The sequence below is a fragment of the Rhinoderma darwinii genome, chromosome 5, assembly GCF_050947455.1.
Source record: "Rhinoderma darwinii isolate aRhiDar2 chromosome 5, aRhiDar2.hap1, whole genome shotgun sequence".
NCBI classification, from domain to species: domain Eukaryota; kingdom Metazoa; phylum Chordata; class Amphibia; order Anura; family Rhinodermatidae; genus Rhinoderma; species Rhinoderma darwinii.
In genome coordinates, this window is record NC_134691.1 from 159203754 (window position 1) to 159219087 (window position 15334).

At 45.4% G+C, this 15334-nt stretch overlaps 1 protein-coding gene across 1 annotated transcript in view; it reads right to left on the reverse strand.

The window, feature by feature from the left end:
- Positions 1-15334, reverse strand: part of RIPK1 (receptor interacting serine/threonine kinase 1) — a 108620-nt gene that overhangs the window by 53242 nt on the left and 40044 nt on the right. The gene's annotated exons all lie outside the window — the stretch shown is intronic.

Consider the following 15334-nt stretch of genomic DNA (forward strand, 5'->3'; position numbering starts at 1 on the left):
CTCCAGCCATCCTGCCCTAGCGGGTGGAACCCTTTTAGAACATGTTTTCAGCACCAGAGATAAGTAAATACAAGACATATGTCCAAATCTGCCATTGGTACAGAACAGGCTAATGATCTCAAGTGTCTGCAAAGTATGATGAGGATACCCTGGAAATTGCACATTGAGGGCGTGTCGGAGCTGCAAATATCTGTAGAGGGACCGAGGAGAAATTTCATACTTAAGCTGCATTTGTTCAAAGGTTAACTACAAATCTCCCTCTATCAAGTGTGTGAGATGGGTAATACCAAGTCCCTCCCAGAATTTAGCACCATCAAGCTGATACAGTTCACGAAGCATGGGGTTACGCCATAAGGACCAAGACACAAGGGGTCCCGTTATTCCAAACAATCTTTTAAGTGCGGTCCATACCTGTTTCGCCACTCGATGCAGTGGAGTAAGCCTGAGTCCTGACACTAGAGATCCCCCCTCAAGGTACGTGAGCAAGTCTAACACCCCTCCTAGAAAACATTCATCTCTCACATGAGTCCCCACTGACAACCAAGAACCCAGATATCTCAGCTGAGAGACCACATAGTACAAATAGAAGTTAGGAAGATCCATACCCCCCAACTCTTTAGGGCGCTTCAACAGTTCTGGACCCCGTCCAAAGAAAAGATGTCAATATACTATCTAAGGTAGCAAAAAAGGACCTTGGAACAGGAGTCCAGTTATACTGGAAAGTATAAAGAAGCTTAGGCAAAATCAACATCTTAATCAAATGATCCCGCCCAGCAAGAGACAAGGGCAGCTTGCGCCATATTGCAGTTTTATCACGAACCCATCCAAGAAGAGGGGTTAGATTCAGTCTTACAAAATCAGCAGGAGTAAGAGCAATAACAATACCCAAATACTTGAAATTAGGGACCACCTGAAGAGGGAGGCCCCGAGTCACCACATCTGGCTGTGCACCATCTAAGGAATAAATCACTGACCTCCCCCAATTAATTCGAAGACCTGAGTGACAGCCAAACTCATCTATAATTGACATAGCAGTCGTCAAAGAATGTTGAGTATCCTGTAAAAACAAGATAAAGTCATCAGCATATAGTGCAAGCTTCGAGGCAGTCCCTCCACAGGTAAGCCCAAGGACCTCCTCAGAGGATCTAAGACGGATAGCCAACATCTCAATGGCTAGCGCAAAGAGCGCCGGAGACAGGGGGCATCCCTGCCTAGTACCCCTAAACAGAGAGAAAGTACCCGACAGGCCTCCATTAGTAAGCACATTAGCTGAAGGTGAAGTATAGAGTAGCCGCACCCACCTACAGAACGTATCTCCAAAACCAAATTTGGCCATGCATGCCCAAAGAAACTCCCACTCCACAGAATCAAAGGCCTTCGCCGCATCAAGAGAAACCAAAACTCTATCCCCAACAGAATCATGCACCACAGAATTGTGTATATGAACTCTCCGAAGATTTATAGAGGTAGATTTGGTAGGCATAAAACCCGTTTGATCATCATGTATTATGTCAAGAATAACCTTATTCAACCTCAGGGCCAAAAATTTAGCAATCCGTGTTAATGAGAGATATTGGTCTATATGACCCACATACCGCACTATCCTTATCAGGTTTAGGAACAACAACTATGGTGGCATCATACATAGAGGGAGGTAGACAACCCCTCAGAAATCCTGAATTATAGGTAGCAAGGAGCTGAGGCACGAGCACCTCACGATAACAGGCATAAACATCCGGAGGGAGGCCGATATGCACTTCTTTAAACTATAATATCTTTGAACCGCTTTGATTATCACAACTATTCTTATAATCACAAGACTTATGAGGTTTTCAAAAAATTATTAGTTTCATTAATTCAGTGTTTTTAATTTTTATTATGAGAAAAATCACTAAAAAACACTGTTTTGTAATTTCTTTTATCGCTCTCTCTCTCTCTATATATATATATATATATATACACACACACTGTAGAGCTCTGTAACAATTAGCCCTCTTCTCTCTGTCACCCTGGATCGCTGTGAGGGGAGGGTGAATAGGGCTATATACACACGACCGTGAAAAAAATGGCCGTCAACAACGAATCAACTGTCAGTTTTTCATGGCTGTTTTGCATCAATGTGTAGATAGCAACATCCCCCCTGTATTTAGCAATATCCCCGCTGCAGATAGCGCCACCCCCCATAAACGGCACCCCCTTCCGTAAATAGCGCCACTGTAGCTTCCTGTAGGAGCGGATTCCGCTCCTAGAGAGCCACTGACGTCATTGTCCATATATGGATAGTAACACCAGGGGTTTCTCCAGTAGCGGAATCCCTGGCCAGAGTGTCGGCCGGGGATTCTGCTCCTAGAGAAAGCCACTAACGTCACTGTCCAAATGGACAGTGACGTCAGGGACTCTGTCTAGAAGAGGAATATCCGGCCAGTGCGATCTGACACCGGGGATTCCGCTCCTAGAGTCAGTTCAGGTGGCGCTATTTACAGTGGGGGGTGCGATGCTATCTACAGCGGGGGGTTGCTATCTGAAGGGGGGTGGCACTAGGATGGAAAGATGGCAGGAGCTCCCTCTGGCCACGGATTCCGATGCTTGAGGGAGCTTAGGTGGCGCTATCTACAGAAAGTTTTGTGCTGCCTACAGGGGGTTGTGGGTGGCGCTATCTACAGTGGCGAGTGTAATCCGGGGCTCTCAAAGCCCTGGTCGACATGAGAGTGCAGTGCTGCTCACACTGAAGCAGCACTGCACTCATGAAACCCGTTCCAGGCTGCCAATGTTTATACACGTGCTAACTGCACTGGGCATCGGCAGTTAGAACGTATATAGCCGTATGGCAGTCGTGAAGGGGTTAATAAATGTGTGCCAATATTTGCAAAATTCGTCTCCATCTTACAGTCAGGCTATCATTTTCCTTAACCTCCTAACCTAAAATTGGAAAAACCATCCTGAATATGTCACCTTTTTTATTGTAGATTTTGAACTTATAGCTCAAGTAAAGTTGGCGCATACATCAGGGGCCTTATGTGCATTTTAACCACATAGTATTGTAACTCATTTTAGCCATAAAGGGAACCTGTCACCTGAAAAATCATTTCTATATAACCTATATTTGTCTTCTTAGTCGGCTCTGTAGCTTTAGTATTCCGTTTTGAGTGTTCCCACACCGTATGCTAATGAGCATAAGAGTCATATCTTCGTTTGAAAAGAGTCATATCTTCATTGCTCAAGTCTTTCCGAGTTTACCCCACCTTCTCACTTTTGATTGACAGCTCCTCGCCTTCCCCCAGCACACAAAATCCTGCGCTTGTGCATTGATGTCCTCTTCTGAGGTGTGCGTACAACGGGACACCGGATTATTATGATAAAAAGCGCAAAATGATCGTAGACCGTTATTCACAGTCGGAGGAGAAGTTTAGGAGAGGGGATAACGGCAATGAACTTTTGATAGCAGCGGCCAGTGAGGGATAAGTAAAGTTCAATAGGTGAAATGCTGGTGACAGGTTCCCTAATGTTGCCCATCTGTGTTACAGCGGTAAGAACTTTCTTAATTTTTTTTCAATGTAGCTGTATGAGACCTTGTAGTTTGTGGGATAAGTTGTAGTTTTTATAGGAATCATTTTGGGGTACATATAATCTATTGAATAACTTTTATTCATATTTTTGGGGGAAATAGAAAAAAAACAGCAGTTTCGCCATTGTTTTTTTGGATTTATTCTTTGCTTTATTCTATGGGTCGTTATGATTAAGGCAATAGCAAATTTCTATAGTTTTTATTATTATTTTTTACTACTTTTGCACAATAAAAAACTTTTTTTACAGAATAATTTATTCTTTAAAACAAGACAAAGATCTAGCAGCATTCTTGCCTGAACTAGAGCCTTTAGTAGACTCGCTCTGCAGTCATACTGCTGCCCCGTGCTGTGCTAGTTCAAAACAGTAAAACAGTATTGTCCCCACCTGTTGAAAGAGCACAGCTCAGGATAATCAGTAGGGGGTAGTGCTGGGCGAAGTCAAAATCAAGATTAAGTGAACATGTAACCTCGATTATGATTAATGAACTATTATTTAATCCATGTCCCTATTTTCATGCCATGCCCCCGATTTGCATGCCACACCATTAAATGAATATATATCCCCTGATCCTGCAGTATACTACTGTATAAAATTTTCCCCCGACATTGCCCCCACACAGTATGGTGGCCCCCCACACAGTATAATGCCCCATAGTGGCCCTACACAGTGTAAAGCAATGACATCATCACGCCTGTCTGTGCCAAGCCGCGATCGGCCTGCGTTACATACTGAACGGTGGAGCAGGGGCTGATGGCTCCCTGCTCCACAATTGGGTACAACTGTATCTGCATCCGGAGGATGCAGATACAATTCAAACCGGGTGGAAAGAAAAAAAATGAAAGAAAACAAAGCAACAAATTCTGCAACATGACTTTGTGAAGGAATAATTTCAAAATTCCAGTTTTTTATTTTGTGTCAGTATACACTGCATAGTGTGATATTAATTTTTGTCTTTTAGTTTGCCTTGTAATAATCTGCAGATGTTCTGCAGATTACTTAGTTGTTTCTTTTTGGCAGCAAAACAGTTCATGTAACAATCAGGGATAACGTGCAAGGTCAGAGGGAGGGATTCTCCCTTTGCGGATTACACTCTATGAGTCATGCTCTTTGTTCTATGTGTCTTATAAATATACGCTGTATATAATAACAAATTGAACTCTTTCTTTCTGAGAACATGGACTGACTGACTTACCGAGCTCGTGTGTATGTATATATATATATATATATATATATACATCTTCTTCTAATTTGGAACCTACACAAATCAAGGCGTAGTGGCGCCGTTGCGACCACAGAAATTGGTGCCCGAACAGGGATCGGCAGCTACACCTTGATGCTCCCTTGACTCTCCAAACGCCCTGCAGTGACTAGCCAGGAACGTGCAGACCATCGCTGCAGCATAAGGTTAAGGAGCTTTAATTCTTACAACTTTGCTCTGCACCTTCTCTGTCCTACACTGTGAGTTCGCGGGTGAGCGGGAGACATAAGGTAAGAGACTTAAATGCGTGGCGGTCCATGAATCCTTGTTCCCTCAGGAAAAGTGCCTGATTTCTGTAACGGTTGTGTGAATGTGTTTTAGGTAAAGAATGAGTTTTGATCATGCCTCACTCATGCTATTGTTTTTGTTTGCTATTTTTGGAGTTTTGTTGCTATATTGGATTAGTCTGGGTGTGGGTGAGTGTCACAGACCCCGGTTCGCATTTTAAAGCTCTGCCCAGAGTAGTCTGTGGGTGACTGTAGAAAATAGAAAGTAAGTGAGTATCTATCAGCACCTTCCGGGTAGACAAGGTGACTGTAAGACGGGGGTAGGGAAACGGACAAGTGAGCCCTAATCTACCCGCCACTCTGTCCCTGCCTACTTGCAACGACCCGCCCTAGGCGACGGGGTACAACTTGGCGGCGGTCCCTACACTCAGTAAGTGCACGAGACAAACAGACAAGGGAACACAAAGCAAAGGGAAAGGGGCAGTTGCCCACGGCAACACCGCGAGCAACAAGAATGGTGAACGAGCCGAGTCAAAACCAGGAGTGCACGAGGTACCAAACGCGGAGCAGGAGAGTAGTCAGCAAGCCAGGGTCAGTATGGAGCAGGATCAAATAGTCAGAAGCTGTAGCTGGGCCAGGAAACCACACGAGAAGAATCACAAGCAAAGGAGGAACAGGAAAGGCAGGTATAAATAGACAGAGAGCGTGAGCTAGCTCCGTCTGGCCAGGCTATGATAGGCTCTCCCACTCCTAAGCCTGCCATCCTGAGTGGTGGAAGATGGAGTCAGTCTCAGAGACATAGAAGCAGGTGCAGACTGATTACCTATGGGTGTATCCACAGAAGTTGTGCCTGGCAGATCCTTTACAGTGACGCTGGGAAAAGTACGTGTATGGGTGACTGTAGAAAATAGATAGTAAGTTATTATCTATCAGTCTGCCCCATTCCAGTAGACAAGGTGATGCTGGGACACGTAGCGTGAACAAGATGGCGAATTTGGTGACACTGACACCCCAGAAGAAGAAACATGGAGTTTCTCCGGTGGATATAGTAAAACAAAGGGAAGGGAAAGATGTAGTCAAAAACCTGAGCAGATTTTTGAAAGGGGTGAGGTATGTAGAACCCATAGAGGATGGTTAAAAGATAAGATAAAAAGTTCATGGAGCAAGAGAATGCCTGGGAAAAAGTGTCCAAGGAAGTACAGAGAGGAGGGGCTAGGGAAATCGAATGTGGAGGAAAGTTCTATTATGAATGTTATGATGGTAAGAGATGGGGATGACGACGGGAACAGAGAAAGGAATGAGGAAGTGAAAGAGAAAAAGGGATTTATCCTTTATGGAAGGGTTAAAGAAATCCATAAAAGAAGCTGTAGGAGTAGCCCGTCCTGAATGGAGGAGCCTAGACCCATGAGACCTCATGAAAGTGGCACAGAGATTAGAACAAAGTTAGAAACAACAGAGAAAGAAAAATCCTGTAGCGGGAGTGGCTCCCTACTATCCCCAGAATCAGAATCAAGGGGGACAGAGCAGAGGACCACGAAAACAGATAATTTGTTACAATTGTGATAAGACTGGACATATTTCCAGAAATTGTAAAGCTCCAAGGAGACCTAGAGACCACAATTGGCAGCCACGAGCTCAGTCACAGGAAGGAGCTCAAGAACAACCTCCTCTGCAGTACTCGGGCAGGCATCGCCCGAATCAGGAGGATTATGGGTATCAATCATGAGAAATTGGCAATACAGAAGCTGGCATAATAGCTTCAATCCTGCCCATTAAATTAGGACCTGTCCCGTTAGTATTTCTAGCCCTAGAAGGGCAGAGGCCAATTCCTTTTCTCATTGATACTGGAGCAGCCACAAAAGTAGTAAGTGCCAGTCAAATACCCAATCATTTTATCTCTGGTGAAACACAACCATGTGTGGGAGTAGAGGGGAAAGTAGTCCAGAACCCCCTCACAAAGCCAGTTGTCCTCTCGTTTGGTCCTCACAAATCTGTAGTCACTCGCACCGTCACTAGCGAAACCACCCCTGTAAACTTAATAGGAGCAGATTTGTTACAGGGGTTCAGGACCAATATAGAATATCTAGAAGATGGGACAGTGCAGCTGACAGGACACTGGGGAGAGGAAGAATTATGTCTTATTGCCTCATGTGATCTTAACCCTTGGGATGAACGGCCGTTGTCTCAAATGTTATGTCTATCAGAAGTGGAGACACTCCTTAGCGTGATACCAGTCAGCTTATGGGCAGCCCGTGGTTACTACGGATGTAGGAGTTCTTCCAGTCCCACCAGTGACTGTAAGTCTCAAACCTGGCCACCCACTCCCACAGAAGAAACAATACTCCATGAGAATAGCTCAGTCAGAATCCTCACTGAAATAGTGTCCCCATGTAATACCCCATTGTACCCAGTCAAAAAGAAGATGGATAAGGGGGAACCAGACAAATATCGTATGGTAAATGATCTTAGAGCTGTCAATACTGCTATTGTATTTAATACCCCGATTGTGCCAAATCCCCATACCTTGTTGGCCCAAATTTCTCACAATGCCACACATTTTACTGTAATTGATTTGGCAAATGCTTTCTTTTCTGTGCCATTACATCCTGACTGTTGGTACTTGTTTTCCTTCACCCATTTCGGCAAACAGTACACATGGAAGGTGCTCCCCCAAGGCGCCCAGAATTCCCCCAGCATGTATACGGCTACAATGGGCCTAGTTCTTGAAGATTGGGATCCTGACCCTGATGTGATCCTTCTTCAATTTGTAGATGACATTTTATTATGTTGCCCCAGCCAGGATCAGTGTATCCAAACATCCCTGTCATTAATGCAGTTTTTGGCAACAAAAGACTGTAAGGTTTCACGAGCGAAACGTCAGTTTTGTTGTACCACGGTGATATTTTTGGGCCACTGTGTGTCACAAGGGATTAGTCACCTAACACCTGAAAGGGTGCAAGTGATCTCAACAATACCTCCACCACAAACTTTCAGAGCCCTCCGTACCTTTTTAGGGCTAGTATCATATTGTCGACCCTGGGTCCGCAATGCTTCGGGACTCATGCAACCACCATATTATTGTTTCAAAACGGAACCTTTTTCTCTCACAGGAGAGGCACTGGACAATTTTTTTCTTTTAAAATAGCCATACAAACAGCCCCCACTTTAGGAACTCCAGGTTATGCCAAACCCTTCAAGCTTTATTGCACTGAATTACAAGGACATCCCAGTGCTGTCCCTACACAGTGACATGGTCAACACTGTCCTGTTGCCAACTACTCTGTCAGACTCGACCCACTAGCCAGAGGGACCCCATCTTGTGTCAGGGCAATAGTAGCAGTGCAGGCAGTCCCGGACAAGGCAGATCTTATACTCCACCACCCTGTGACTGTTTGCACCCCCCATGATATTTCAGCAGTACTCACACAGGTTCAGCCGAAACACCTGTCTACTGCTCGACATCTGAGATTACAATGTGCTTTGCTTCTTCCTGATCAGGTGACTATCCAGAGATGTACCACCCTGAATCCAGCTACCTTACTGCCTTTGGAGCAAGGGGGAGAAGATTCAGGTATTTGGTCTAAATTTCTTCCTTCTGTGGAAGATCATGATTGCATGGCCCTTATGGCCCAGGAGACTGTGGGCTTTTCACATGTCAAGGATTCGCAATTACATAACACTGACTTTATTCTCTTTGTGGATGGTTCAAGGTACTTTGAGGATGGTAATTTCCATACCGGATATGCAGTAGTAGATACACAAGTAGTACACAAAGCCGAGGCACTACCGAGGGGCGTAGCTAGGGGGGGCAAGCGGGGCATGTGCCCCGGGCGCAGTTCGGAGGGGGGCGCCAGCGCCACCTCCTCCTGCACTATAATTGTACCTGTGTCGCAAGGACACAGGTACAATTAGAAGCAATGAATGACCGGGCACGTTCCGTGCCCGGTCATTCAGCGCCTCTCCACGAATGAAGCGACTGGTACCTTTTGTACCAGTGACGCTTCCGTCGATGAAAGGCGCTGACTGACTGGCAGGGAAAGTCATCCTGCCCAGCCAATCAGCGCCTTTCATAGACGCTGCGTTCAACCCCCTGGAGACCTGCGCAGAAGAGAGCAGGTCTCCATGGCTGCCGGACGGCGTGGGAGCGGGAATTAGGTGAGTTTGAAAAAATTAAAAAAAATAATAATTGCAATAGAAGTGTGTGGCTGTATCTGCGGGGGGGGGGGACTTTGTCTATACGGGGGACTTTATCTACGTGGGGGGGTGTCTATCTACAGGGGGACTATATCTACAGGGCTGGGCTATATACAGGGGGACTATATCTACAGGGGGACTATATCTACAGGGGGGCTATCTACACGGGGGCTATATCTACAGGGCTGGGCTATATACAGGGGGACTATATCTGCTGGGCTATATACAGGGGGACTATATCTACAGGGGGGCTATATACAGGGGGACTATATCTACAGGGGGGCTATATACTGGAGTGGGCTGTCTATAGAGCACCATATACAGGGGTGGGCTATATAGTATATAGCCCCCTGTAGATATAGCCCACCCCTGTATATGGTGCTCCATAGATAGCCCACCCCAGTATATAGCCCCCCCATGTAGATCTAGTCGCCCTGTATATAGCCCCCTGTAGATATATTCCCCCTGTATATAGCCCACCCCTGTAGATATAGCCCACCCCTGTAGATATAGCCCACCCCTGTATATAGCCCCCTCTGTAGATATAGCCCCCTGTGTATAGCCCACCCCTGTAGATATAGCCCCCCTGTGTTTAGCCCACCCCTGTATATAGCCCCCCTCTGTAGATATAGCCCCCCTGTGTTTAGCCCACCCCTGTATATAGCCCCCCTCTGTAGATATAGCCCCCCTGTGTATAGCCCACCCCTGTAGATATAGCCCACCCCTGTAGATATAGCCCAGCCCTGTGTATAGCCCAGCCCTGTAGATATAGCCCAGCCCTGTAGATATGGTCCCCCTGTAGATATGGTCCCCTTGTAGATATAGTCCCCCTGTAGATATAGCCCACCCCTGTATATAGTCCCCCTGTAGATATAGCCCACCCCTGTATATAGTATCCCACAAATAGCTCCCCCTATAGTGCTCCACAGAAAGCCCACCCCTGTATATAGCCCCCTTGTACATATAGTCCACCCCTGTATATAGTGCTCCACAGATAGCCCACCCTTGTATATAGTATATACAGGGGTGGGCTATCTGTGGAGCACTATATACAGGGGTGGACTATCTAGTGGAGCACTATATACAGGGGTGGACTATATGTACAAGGGGGGGCTATATACAGGGGTGGGCTATCTGTGAAACACTATATACAGGGGTGGACTATATGTGGAGCACTATATACAGGGGTGGGCTATATCTACAGGGGGCTATATACAGGGGTGGGCTATCTGTAGAGCACTATAGGGGGAGTTATTTGTGGGACACTATATACAGGGGTGGTCTATATGGGGGCACTATCTACAGGGGCTCTATGGCAGGCACTATCTACAGGGGGCATAGTGTGTGTGTGACACGGTGTATGGTGCTATTATAATTAGAGGTGCAGTGTATGGCGCTATTATATTTAGGGGCGTAGTGTGTGGTATAATGATAACTTTATATTTATTCATAGGTGCAGAAATGTTGGAAAAGTGAGAAGCTGAAGACATGTGAGCGGCAAACTGCAGAAATGGACCGGGAGAAGTCGTCATAGAGGTGTGGACCGGATGGAGAAAAAGAACTAGAATCTGAGACGTCACCGGTGGGTCACTTAATGTAAATGTTCACTCTGCCTCTAATCAGCACTGTAGTCACTGTATGATCTGCAGCGAGATGATTATGATAGGATTTATTTTTTGTGAAACGGCATCTCCCAGGATATCCTCACCATTGTTCGGGCTATGCTGGGAGCTGTAGTTTTACGCCGTACAAACCTATACGGCAGGGGTTGCACTAAATTGAGCTGTATTTGTGCTGGTGTTGTATATATGTAGTGAGCTTGGTTCTTGTGTTGTGTATAGAACCATATTGCTTGTGAAATTTACAAATAATTTTATGCTCGCGTTACATAAAAAGAAATGACACGTCGATTGGTAGAGAAAACAAACACGGCAAGGGGGAAGGAGATGTCGGGAAAGAGGTTGGGGGGGGGCGCCAAACTGAATCTTTGCCCCAGGTGCTGGAGAACATGGCTACGCCTCTGCACTACCATCACACATGTCAGCACAGGAAGCGGAGTTGAAAGCTCTCGCAGAAGCCTGTAGGTTAGCAAAAGATAAGACAGATAACATATATACGGACTCAAGGTATGCTTTTGGGATTGATCATGATTAATAGAGCATTCCTCACGTCAGCAGGCACACCTATCAAAAACTCAGACCTGGTAAAAGTCTTAATGGAAGCCCTAATGGAACCCACTAAAAATAAAAGCACACACTAAGGCCTCATTTACACGAGCGTGTGCATTTTGCGCGCGCAAAAAACGCAGCGTTTTGCGTGCGCAAAAGGCACTTGACAGCTCCGTGTGTCATCCGTGTATGCGTGATTGCGTGATTTTCGCGCAGCCGCCATCATAGAGATGAGGCTAGTCGACGTCAGTCACTGTCCATGGTGCTGAAAGAGTTAACTGATCGGCAGTAACTCTTTCAGCACCCTCGACAGTGCATTCCGATCACCATATCGAGTAACCTGTTTAAAAAAAAAAGAGGTTCGTACTTACCGAGAACTTCCCGGCCGTTGCCTTGGTGACGCGTCCTTGGTGACGCGCCTCTCTTGACATCTGGCCCCACCTCCCTGGATGACGCAGCAGCCCATGTAACCGCTGCAGCCTGTGCTTGGCTTGTGATTGGCTGCAGCTGTCACTTGGACTGAATTGTTATCCCGGGAGGTCAGACTGGAGGAAGAAGCCGGGAGTTATCGGTAAGTCAGAACTTTTTTTTTTTTACACGTTCACGTATATTGGAATCGGAAGTCACTGTCCAGGGTGCTGAACCAGTTTAACTCTTTCAGCACCCTGCACAGTGACTGTCTCCTGCCGGGTTCGGTCAAAACGAGTTCGGCCGAACCCGGTAAAGTTCGGTTCGCTCATGTCTAAGACACTCCGTTCGGATGTTTGTAAACAGAAAAGCACGTGGTGCTTTTCTGTTGACATTCAGTTTGACAGCTCTTGCGCGAATCACGCAGTTCGCACGGAAGTGCTTACGTGCGACCTTCGTGGTTTTCACGCACCCATTGACTTTAATGGGTGCGTGATGCGCGAAAAACGCACGATTATAGAACATGTCGTGAGTTTTACGCAACGCACTCGCGCTGCGCAAAATTCACGCATCGTCTGCACTGACCCATAGAGTAATATAGGTGCGAACGACACGCGTGAAAAGCACGCGCGTCGCACGCGTGTATATTACGCTCGTGTAAATGAGGCCTAAGGCGAACAGCATGGAAACCAAGGGTAATGACTTAGCAGATAGAGCAGCAAAATAAGCAGCCAAAACATCTGCCCCCCTTGCTACCACAATGACTGTACTACACACGGAGGATGTGTGTGACTTTGCTAACCCTAAAACGTTACAAGTTCTACAGAAACAAGCCAGACCAGAGGAACAGCGGACATTGCAGGAAAAAGGTGCCATCCAAAGAGGAGATGGGTTATGGACTTTGAAAGACAGGCTCTGCCTACCCCGAACGTTACATCCTATGATGGCCCAGGTAACTCACGGTAAGACACACCAGTCAAAAACAGCCATGAGCGACTTGGTAAATAGACATTGGTTCGCCCCTGGTTTCACCCAGGGATGTATGATATGTGCTCACAAGAATGTGGGAAGTACTGTAAAAGTACCTCAGAAACATACCCCAAGACCTTTGTATCCTTTTCAGGGACTACAGATCGAAAACATCCAATTACCAAAGGTGGGAATTTATGAATACGTACTTGTATGCATTGATTTGTTTTCAGGTTGGCCAGAAGCTTTCCCAGTGGCCAAAGCGACTGCAATATCCACTGCCAAGAAAATAATGGCTGAAGTGGTATGCCGGTATGGAGTACCCGAGGTAATGGAAAGTGACAGAGGCTCTCACTTCTCAGGAGAGTTAATGACTCAGATCATGACAGCTTTAGGAATAGATCAAGCATTCCATACCTCATACCATCCACAAAGTAGTGGGAAGGTCGAGAGGTTAAATGGGACTTTAAAATTAAAAATTCAAAAGGCAAACTATATGTATATGGAAACCGGGAAACCATGGACCGAGTGTTTACCATTAGCCCTCTTTTCAGTGAGATATACACCCAACAAAAGGACAGAGTTGAGTCCCTATGAAGTTTTATTTGGCTCGGTTCCTAGGCTTGGATGTTATTTTCCACAGTTGCTTCAAATGCAGTATGGTAGGTTAACCAATTATGTACAAGCTTTACATGGGCACCTTACTAAAAATACATTCTCCAGTTTTCTCTTCCATTCCAGATCCATACAATTGTGAAGGCTCTCATAAGCTTCAGCCTGGAGAGTAGGTTGTGATAAAGAGACACCCAGATACGATGGTCCTTTCCAGGTGTTGCTAACCACAAGTACCTCGTGAAACTTGAAGGAAAACCCAACTGGATTCACGCCAGCCACTGTAAAAAGGTTCTACATCCCGAGGAGAAGGACACGGAAGAACTCTAAAACTATGAAATTGTTTATTTACTTACAAGTACAATGTCTTCAATATAACGCGTTCAAGATCTGATTGCTCCAGGTACATTGGGAGAAGAGACAGACAAGTCTTTGTCAAAATAGACCAAGGAGTAGTTAATTTAACTTATACCATGAATGTTAATATGACTTGTTGTGATTTCACCTATAGACAAACGATCGCACTGTTGAAAGTCACTTCAGCATTGAAATTTGCTTAACTAACGCAGGTGTGTCTGAATCAATACCATTCCATACCAAGTCCTATGTTATTGAATGGGACCATACAAATATTTATGGGCACCCATATTGACACCAACAACAAGACACATAATATAGACTTATGTCATTTAACAGACCAAGGGTATGTATGTAACCAACAATCTTCTATGTATGAACCCTGTTTAATAAGGCTTGTCCGTTCTTTCTGCGGTCCGGGCTCCGGGGCCATGCACGGACCGTGGAAACCACGGTCATGTGCATGGCCCCTAAGGAATGAATGGGGCCGCAATTCTCCCGTGGATTTTCGGGGGAATTGCGGCTGCAAAAGCACGTTCGTGTGCATGGGGCCTAACACCCTTCAGTAAAACCGGTGCCTTTTCAGGATGTATGTATAATATTACACACATACAGTGGAACAACCAAACCATTGTGTTTCTTCCTAATCTAGAAGAAACTATTAGTACAGTATGGGTACCAGAACCTTTACCCTACCAAAATCTTATTTTGACCTTGAATAAACTTACAAGGGTCTGACCAGGTGAGGAAAATGATGACAGCACACAATGTGACTTTACAAACGGTAAAAATTACAGCCACTATTACTGGAGGCCATTTAACACACTTGGCATCGCAACTTCAGGATGTCACTACACATCATTAGTATGACATCTTTACAGGGTTCTCACCCACGGCCTCAAAAATATTAAGTTACCTGTTTCAACCACTTATATGTTTAATGATTTTGTTTGTGATACTAATATGTTTTAATTGTTATGCTTTTTGTAAAATAAGGACGGCTTTTGGTAGAAGACCTCTACCCTATAATGAAAGATTGTTGTGAGATATTAGGTCACTGATCTATGGTGAATCAGGTGAAGAAACCACTTCCGTAAGCCCTGCCTTCGCTGAAGGAAGTAGCCAAAGTTCCATCCGTGGGTAATTCAGTAACCTAATTTAACTCAAAAGGTGGGATTTGTGACAAAATGATTTCATGTTTTGCATTTTTTGTCAGTATTCACTGCACAGTGTGATATTCATTTTTGTCTTTTAGTTTGCCTTGTAATAATCTGCAGATGCTCTGCAGATTACTTAGTTGTTTATTTTTGGCAGCAAAACAGTTCATGTAAGGCTGGGTTCACACACCCTATTTACGGACGTAATTCGGGCGTTTTAACCTCGAATTACGTCCGAAAATACGACTCCAAAGCACCGGCAAACATCTGCCCATTCATTTGAATGGGTTTTACGATGTTCTGTGCCGAGGGTCATTTTTTTACGCGCCGCTGTCAAAAGAAAAAAAGACGCCCGCATCAAAGAAGTGCATGTCACTTCTTGGGACGTAATTGGAGCCGTTTTCCATTGACTCCATA